The sequence below is a fragment of the Erithacus rubecula genome, assembly GCF_903797595.1.
Source record: "Erithacus rubecula genome assembly, chromosome: Z".
NCBI lineage: Eukaryota > Metazoa > Chordata > Aves > Passeriformes > Muscicapidae > Erithacus > Erithacus rubecula.
Window position 1 is genome coordinate 30,246,510 of NC_136661.1, and position 8,822 is coordinate 30,255,331.

At 41.7% G+C, this 8,822-nt stretch overlaps 1 protein-coding gene across 1 annotated transcript in view; it reads right to left on the bottom strand.

Moving 5' to 3' along the window:
- The window catches only part of ST8SIA5 (ST8 alpha-N-acetyl-neuraminide alpha-2,8-sialyltransferase 5), a 63,241-nt gene extending 55,254 nt beyond the window's left edge, over positions 1-7,987 (bottom strand). The window contains exon 1 of the mRNA XM_079330792.1: positions 7,883-7,987. The gene's annotated coding sequence lies outside the window, so the exon portion shown is untranslated. The remainder of the gene's footprint in view (positions 1-7,882) is intronic.
- Between the last annotated feature and the right edge of the window lie 835 nt (positions 7,988-8,822).

The following is an 8,822-nucleotide window of genomic DNA, read 5'->3' on the forward strand; positions in this document are numbered from 1 at the left end:
AAAATGACAATAAACTAATGAGATGTGAACTTTATTTTTTAAGTCTTCAGCCGTGAACTGGAAAGGAATCAACTCTTGAAGAGCAAGGATCTCTGATCATAAATTAAATATAATCTAGATAGAGGGGTTGAAAAATTCACCCATGACACTCCATTACTAAAAACCTTTAGAACAACACTGTGGTTATGAACTTTTCCCACTGCAAAGGTCTATTGCACTGCAGCTCCTGCATGCATGCATGCACATGGAAAATTGCACAGCATTCCCTGGGAAGCTCAGGGCATGCCAGTGTGCAGCAGAGGTTTGTAATATGGGTCAGAAAGAGATATGCCAGCACAGGAAAGTGGGCAGAGAGAAGTGTCCTTCACTTCATCCATGCAAAGAGAGCTCCTGGAGTAGGTTCAGGGGTGGGTGGCACAGGTGATGGAGGCACTGGAGCATCTCCTGTGAGGAAAGGCTGAGGAAACTGGAGCTGTTCAGCCTGGAGAGGAGCCCCATGGATGTCCCTATGTGTCCCTGTCTATCCTTGGGTGTCCCTGGGTCCAGGGAGGGCCAGAGAAGGGCCCAGGATCTGCTCCAAGGACCAGCCATGAAACCAGAGCCACGGAAAGGGGCTGAGCCCAAGAATTCCCCCTGCACAGGACACACAACTTCTGCCCAAGCCATGGAACAGAGAGGATGTGGAGCCTCCCTCTCAGGGGATATTCCAGACCCTTCTGGACACAATCCTGTGCTCTGCATGGTGGGATGATCCTGCTGGAGCAGGGAGGTGGGACCAGATGTTACTCCCTCTGATGCCTTCCAAACTTATCCAGTCTGGGATTTTGGAATCCTGTGAAAGAGAGAACCAGATACACTGTGTCCAGCCGGGCAAACTTTCAACATCCAGAGCTGGTATCAAGCCTATGAGGCTTTCAGTCCATTTTTGGGGTGAAGGACCTTTAGTGTGGTTATGCAATGGCCAATCCTGGCTATGGCAGGTTATTATGATTTGTTCCTTTCCAGAAAAAATAAGACAGATAATTCATTGTCTGACTGGGAAAGGGCTCACACACCAACCCACAGTCAGTGACTGTGAGAATTGCCCAAATGTTGGCCTCACATTAAGAGGCAATAGATCTTTCTCAGAGTTTGGACAGTCTTCTATTATGACCAAAAGCAGAGCCAAGCTATCTGTAGAGGCAAAGATTCTGCTTATCTTCACAGTTAGGCAGCTCCTTCCAGCCTCAAGGAGAGTTCACCTGACTCAGGGAGGATGGTGAACATCATTTTAGTTGCCAAAAAGATGTAGCTTCTCTGCATCTAGAGACAGTGATCTCAAAAATTGTGTCATTCAGCAAGTGTCCCACTGCCTGCCTTCCTGCCTGTCCTCAGGAGGGACTAAGCCAGAAGCTCAGCATGGTCCTTCCTGCTCTGCATAAGGAAAACTCAGGGGGAAAGCTGGAACACAGTAGGAGGATATCTGGGAGTCAGAGGCACAAGCACAAACCAGCCAGACTGAAAAATCCCCCATCCTATGGAACCACTCCAACACAGAACAAGGCTAGGAATAATGACTCAGCTTTGTCCAGATCCCTTAAAAACACACTCAATACACACTCAAAAACACCTATAAAATGACTGGGTTTATACAGGCTAGTGAATATTTAGAGGGAAATCTAACCAGCTTGTACAGCAAGTGAGTCAAATGCAGTTTTTCATTTGGCTTGCAGTCAAAAGAAGATGAAATGATGTACCAAATCCTACCTTCACAAGTACACAGGACAGCAGTGTGGCTGAGAGCAGAATTTGATTGGAAAAAAAAGGAGTGAACTGGCCACTTCAATCCCTGCTGTGAGCACTCCTGATTAACGCCAGCTGATACTTTTAGAATAGTAGGTCTGAGGATTAAAGTATTATGTAGGCTGAAAACACTACGTCACATCTCTAAAATTACTTCTCTTTGTATCATTTAATACTCTGCATTCTCTTAGGTTCAATTCTTGGGTCCTCATTCACTAATGAGAACCTCCACCTAAAATCCAGTTAGTATCAGAGGCTTCTATAAGAGATTTTGCCTCCAACTGCTTCATCATATTTTTTCATTTGTGTTCTTCAAATCCTACCTTAATGGTTACCCTGTGAACCAATAGAATGTCCCATATGTAGATTAAGGAGAACTACTATTTTTGTTTTACTCTGATAATTCTTAACAGAAAATAGTACTGCAATGTCCATTCACTCAAATTCTTAAGATCCAAATAATACATTAGACTATATCAGACTACCTTCTGACAAAAAAAAAAAAAAAAAAAAAAAAAAAAAAAAAATTACTCAGATCCTAAAGTTCATAATCCCAATGTCCTCTTTTCACATGTTTACCTTCCAGAGTTCAGGCCAGATTGCGTTACCTGTCACTGCTCTGATTACTGCAAATAATAGGAAAAAAAATCTAGATGTCACACTATACAGAAAGACCTAAAAAAAAGAAAGGCATATCATATTAAAAGTGGCAAATAAAAATCTGGTTAATGTTCTATCTTCATATCATTATTACATATATATCTAACTAAGGATATATTCTGTGCTTTATCTGAACCAAAAATTATAAAAAATTAAGTCCAGCTTGAAATGTGCCCTGGGCCTGTTCAGTTCATGACAGTGATGCACAAAAGCCAGAATTCTTCTGATAGAATATTAGCTCTCTCAGTGATAGATCTGTAGAAGCTGTTCAGAAGACAGCAGAGAACAGGCATCTCTGGAAAAGTTTCATCGCTTTTCAAGGCAGCTAGTCAGGCAAATCAGCCCTTGGGCGTGCTCCTCTCTCCACACTCACTACAGGAGCTGCTTAAATGATCAGCTTAGATATGGACAACAGGTTGAGGGAGAGGATTCTGCCCCTGAGCCCCTGTGCCCAGGTGAGACCCCACCTGCAGAGCTGCTCCAGCCCTGGGCTCCAGCAGCACAAGGAGGTGGAGCTGCTGCAGCCAGTGCAGAGGAGGCAGGAGATGCTGCAGGGCTGGAGCCCCTCTGCTCTGGAGCCAGGCTGGCAGAGCTGGGGGTGCTCAGCTGCACAGAGAAGGCTCCAGGGAGAGCTCAGAGCCCCTGGCAGGGCCTGAAGGGGCCTGATGAAAAAAAGATGGAGAGCAACTTTTTACAAGTTATCGTGACAGGATAAAAGGAATAGTTTTAACCTAAGAGATGAATGATTTAGATGAAATGTTAGCAGCATATTATTATCTTAGTTTTAATTTCACATAGTTGTTGTAAAGAAACTGGAGCTCTGAGCTCATCACAGAATGCCAGAATGGTTTGGGTGGGAAGGGACCTTGAAGCTCATCTCATTCCACCTCCTGCCATGGGCAGGGACACCTTCCACTGTCCCAGGCTGCTCCAGTTCCCATCCAGCCTGGCCCTGGGCACTGCCAGGGATGCAGGGGCAGCCACAGCTGCTCTGGGCACCCTGTGCCAGCCCTGCCCACCCTCCCAGCCAGCAATTCCTCCCCAATATCCAATCTGAATCCACGTCTACCATAGGCAGGAACAATTTATTGAAGGCAGGAACTTCTGGTGATCCTCTATTCCTACTCAGTGCTATCTGGAGAAGGCCCACCCTGAAACCGTGGCAGTTTGCTCAGAGCATTCTCCAGTGAAGTATCTCCAAATTAATTCCACAGTTCCTCCCAGTGGCCCTTTGTAATGCTGAATGAATGCTCCCACTTAATAAATTTGCCCTGAAATTCTACAAAACTGGAGTAAATTTCAGGATGCATTTTCTTTCCTTTCTACCTATGCAATGCTGCCAAAATATAATCAACAGTGAAAAAAATTGTATAAAGATAGTTTGATTTGTGGCTCAGAACCACAAAGAATTTGCTTTCAGCCCTAAGTAAATCTTTTTTTTTTTTTTTTTTTTTGTCAGATAGTGGAAAGTGCTGCAGATGGGATTAATTTACCTAACTTATAATATCTCTCATTCTGTACCAGGCCTTGAGAGATATCAAAAGTTTAGGTGAAAAGCAGTAGGATTCATGTCACTTATGCTAAGCTCAATCTTTTTTGCAAATAACAACAATCCTGGGGGTTTTGGTGATTTTAATTCAGGAGCATAGGCCACCAGAAGGTGTAAGTTACTCCAACATATAACACAGCAGTAATGTTTGGTTTCATCATTAAGAATAAAACCTTCTTGCCAAATTGATCTACTGAGTTGTGGACAGGCATCTGCCCTGCTTTGAATCTGCTTTTTGAAACTAATTTTTTTTCTCATTAGCTGCCCATGCTAAGAAAATTTCATCAGCTGTTGCTTTATTTCCAAAATTTAGTTATCCATTGAATTTGAGGTTCTTAGTCCACCTATGGTTACCTTTACATTAGTAAGTACAAGCATATACATCCACTAAAACTGTATGATGCTTTTCAGAACAGAATGTTGCACGTTTGAAATGTCATAAATTACGACTTAAGCAAAAATGGGCTATTGATCAACAAAACCCCTTACTAGCACACTGAAAAATAGATCAGAATTGAAATATTGAAAGTAATAGAATTTTAGAATTAACTGTAAAATGAGTACTACTGGAAAATAAGAAAGCTCTTTAAAAGATAACATTTGATAGTTTGGGAGATACAAAATATTGACAGCTTGCCAGGATCACATGGAACATACAGTCCCTCCAACAAAGATGGTCACACATAATTTTTACTTGCAAAATCACTTACAAGATATTGACAGGAGCAGCAGCAAAACAGAACTGATAACTGAGCACACAGTTCTCACATTGCCAGGAAAAACAGGCCAACAGCTATTTCCTTCTCAGATCTCAAGCAGGGATATATATAACTGAGTTCACTAACCAGAAATTCTCATCTGCCCAGTCTTTGAGGTTCAAAAAGTGGCATTTTGCTGAAACCTCACAAGCAGATAAGAAAACCAAAAATACTATCAGCGTTCAAACTTGTCACACCAAAATTTCAGATTTTAAAGGTCAAAGACATTAGTGTGAGATTTCACTTCAGAAGTTGTACTTCTCTTCCTGTTCTTGGAAAATGGAGCAGGAAGCTCCTCAATGGCTCCACATCTTTGCTGGTAAGAGCCAGAAAGACTCAGTGAGAACATTAGTGAGGTGGATTTTTTGTACTAATTAAAGTTAATTTTCCTAACAGACACTGTGTTGACAGTTATAATCTATAAATTTAAATATTTTACAGCATGTCCAATACCCAAATAGCTAGAATCGCATTCTTGAGAGTTTTGTAAGGCAATTGCATCCTACTTCTTTGGGAAATAACTGGAAAGATAATAAATGAACACTAAGAATTAGAACTGATGATGACGGGCAAATGCAATAAAAAGTAATTTTCTTGTTCTGTGACTCTGAATCCCATTAGAGCAATTCACCTGCCCTGCATCACCTCCTTTGGCTCACTCTTTCCCAGAAATGAACTATTGATTACACCTCTAGTCTGTCATTTTCAGTGACCTAGCAAGCCTCCCACACACCAATTGAACAAATTGTTTCCAAGTAAAAGCTGTTCTGAAAATGAGATAGACGTAAATTCATCAAACTCAACAAAAAAGGGGTTATTTTAATTCAATCCTGTAACAATATGGTTTTTAGAAGCTCTACAGAGTTAGACTTGAGCTATCTGAGAACTTTGCAACAGCTTGATCTTGTCCTTCTCTTCAGGCATGGCTCTCCAGATGCCATGCAGAGTGTCCTACCAAGGGTCAGAGAATGAACAGTTGATTTAGTTTAATGAGACAAGCTGTTTTCCATTTTTCCAAGTTTTTTCCCATGTAAATCCTGGAATTCTGAAGCTCCTGGGTGCATCTACTTCATCACATTCACTGTAGTCAGTGACAGATCTGTAGCTATCACACAAACTTTTTCATCTTGGGCAACTTGGTATTTTCAAAGCACTTCCATATCCTACGAGGGAAGATACTATAGAAATGCAAATATTGATTATTCCCATTTTATCACTTTTCCTGTCAAAAAAACACTGCTTATGGTTTCCAATACTTTAAAAAACATTTATGCCTGAAATACGAAGTGAACTCCTAAAAATAAGTTAATATTATAGTAAACATAATAACAACCAAGAATAACATCACTCTGCAAAAGCAGAGATTTATATTTGGAGGAAACCAAGACTGGTGGTCAAAATCCACTGTGTTCCTTAAACAGTTTAATCCTAAGTAGCTGCAGTCTTTCAAAAGCATGATTCATACACATATTGATATGATCTAGAAATATCACAACCATTCCAGAAACAAGTTTAGGTGCTTCTGTACATTGGTCCTAAACCAAGCTTATTTGGGCTCTGTCTGAAACTTGGATAATTTTTGAGCAAAAAATCAACTTGTTTGGTTACTGTTGATTTAAAATAATACAAGTAATTAGTCCATCAAATCCTTCAATCTGATGTACCTGTGGAAAAGTCTTTTGAGAAGGGAGCTACGTGCATAACCCTCTTGGCCAAACAGTGCTGAGCACAGGGCCAGTGGGTGGCTGGGGAGTCATTTTGTTCTTCAGAACAAAGCTGTAATAGGCTGTGGGTGCTGCATCATCCCTCTGGAGTGCAATTAATTGCAATTACTGCAGCCTGTGTTTGTGGCTTCTGACTCCTGCAGGAATAGTTGAATATTCTCTCTTTGCACATGGAACAAGCTGCATTTTCTCTGTTGTATTTTATCTGATCTGCTCCTGGTCCATCATGGTTTTGAGGTTTTTTGAGGACCCTTGGCTTTTTATCTTTGTGTCTTTCATGATGTCTCTGCAACCTTGAAAAACCTGGCATGCAATTAGAGCATGTAATGCCAGAGAGGTGCAGTGCTGTTATCAGCCTCCCCTGCACGTGATGGAAAGATTCGCTACTGCAATCTCCCAGCAAACTGGTAGAAAGTGTATAATAGATCCTAGATAAAAGATTTACTTGAAACCAGAGAACAATATCTTAAATCTCTTTCTCCAAGGACAGAGCCAGTGTCACATTTGTGGGGTCAGGTGTCAAGACACGGGTTGCTTCCCCTCCCATTCCCACCCCACATGGTATCACCTGCCCTGTTATTTGGTTTGATGGAGTCCTGCATGACCTGCAGCCTCAGCAAACACCCTGAGCACTCATCCCTGAAAACTCATGCTCGTGCTCAAATGAACATCCCTTTGATTAACTTGGCAGCATCTGCCCAGTGCTCAAATTCTATTTAGGTAGCAGAGGAGAAAACACCCTGCAACCCCACAGAAGTCACGTTGAGGCAAATCAGCTCTGAGTCAGATTAAATAGGACTTAATTTGACTTCTGATTTGTTTACACTTCATCACACAGCCAGTCTCCATTATGATCCCTCTTTATTTCCTACTTCTACAATTTCACACCATTCTCTTAACGTGAGACTATTATTAGAATTATTCAAGTACTCCTAGGTTTTTTGGCAACTCTGTTACCTGCAGGTGTTAGCAGCTTGCTAGCACATCTAAAGGAAGCAATCTAAAGTCCACGTGAAGTTCCACACATAATTGCAAGAGACCTTTAGCTTTCAATTCCCCCTCCCATAGCACACATGCACCTTAGAGATGTGCCCTGCCTGCCTCTGAACTCCCACTTCCTGACATAACAAAGGTATTTTGCTCTAAAGAGAAAAATTAGAATTTGAAATAAACTAATTCCTTTGGAATTCATTTGGAGTTGACTCACTGTTTCTAACCAAGCTTTCAGATTATATGCAGATCACTCTGGAGCCAGGTTTCCTGTAAAACTCCTGGGAATGGATTGGAAACATGATGAGCAGAGAGCAGAACATACTCTCTGCAAGAAATCCAGCCAGACTAGGGGAGCAGCAGCAACCTGTCATTTTGCTATCAAATTGCCCCTTATTTTACTGTGATTGCTTATTTACCTTCCACACATGCTGTGGCTGCCCTCCTGTTTGGCCAGGCTGCCCCTTTCTCTGTGTTTCTCCTCCACTGCCACTGGACTCCTGCTCCTCTCACTCTGAATCACGGGTTATTCTCCCTCTTTCCCCCCGGATCGTCAAGCCAGATCCAGCCTTCACCTCTGCATCACAGGCAGCTTCCACCAATGCTGGATTTCAATTTCCTCCTGATGTCAAGTTTCAGCCCAGCCCACGGCTCTTGCATCATAAGCTCAAAACCCTCCTATGCTCCAGACCTTGCAAGGGATGTTTGCAGAAAAGCAGCAGTTTTATTCACTCTGTACTTGATGTCCCATTTCTTTTGCAGCTTTCCTCTCCTGTGTGACAAGAAACAGCTGTTTGTGTTGAGAGAAGCCTCTTTCTTAAGCTAAATCCCTTTCCTTTCCTGGAAATAGATCTTTCAGTTACTCTAGTAGTTCTGAAATCCCCTGGATTTCAATAAAACTTCTCAAAGTAACATTTCTTCTATCAGACTTTGTTTTTATATCCATAAGAAACATTTAGACCATTTTCAAAGGGGATTCTTTCTCTCAAAATAACGTTATTCTAAATCTAAAATTTTAATTCCATGCACCTTTTTATGGGCAAAGAGAAAAAAAAAAGAAAATAAAAGAAAAAGTGGAGGGGGGGTGATTGATGAGGGGGGTGCTGGTGAAAGAAATTACCTGCATTATTTTTAGTTAGATGCTGAATCTACAGGGTGATCCTACAAACCAGCTCATGAGCGACTTGATTCAAACACTGACCTGTTTGGGGGCACTCAGGTGTGCAGAGTGGCAGCACAAAACAGGTTAAAATTTTCAGAATCTGGGGTATTAGCTTAATATCTGATTGAGGCCAGGACTGACTGCTGCTATTAGTTTAACACACTGCACAAAGCAGCTTTCTGCTCCTACAGAAAGCC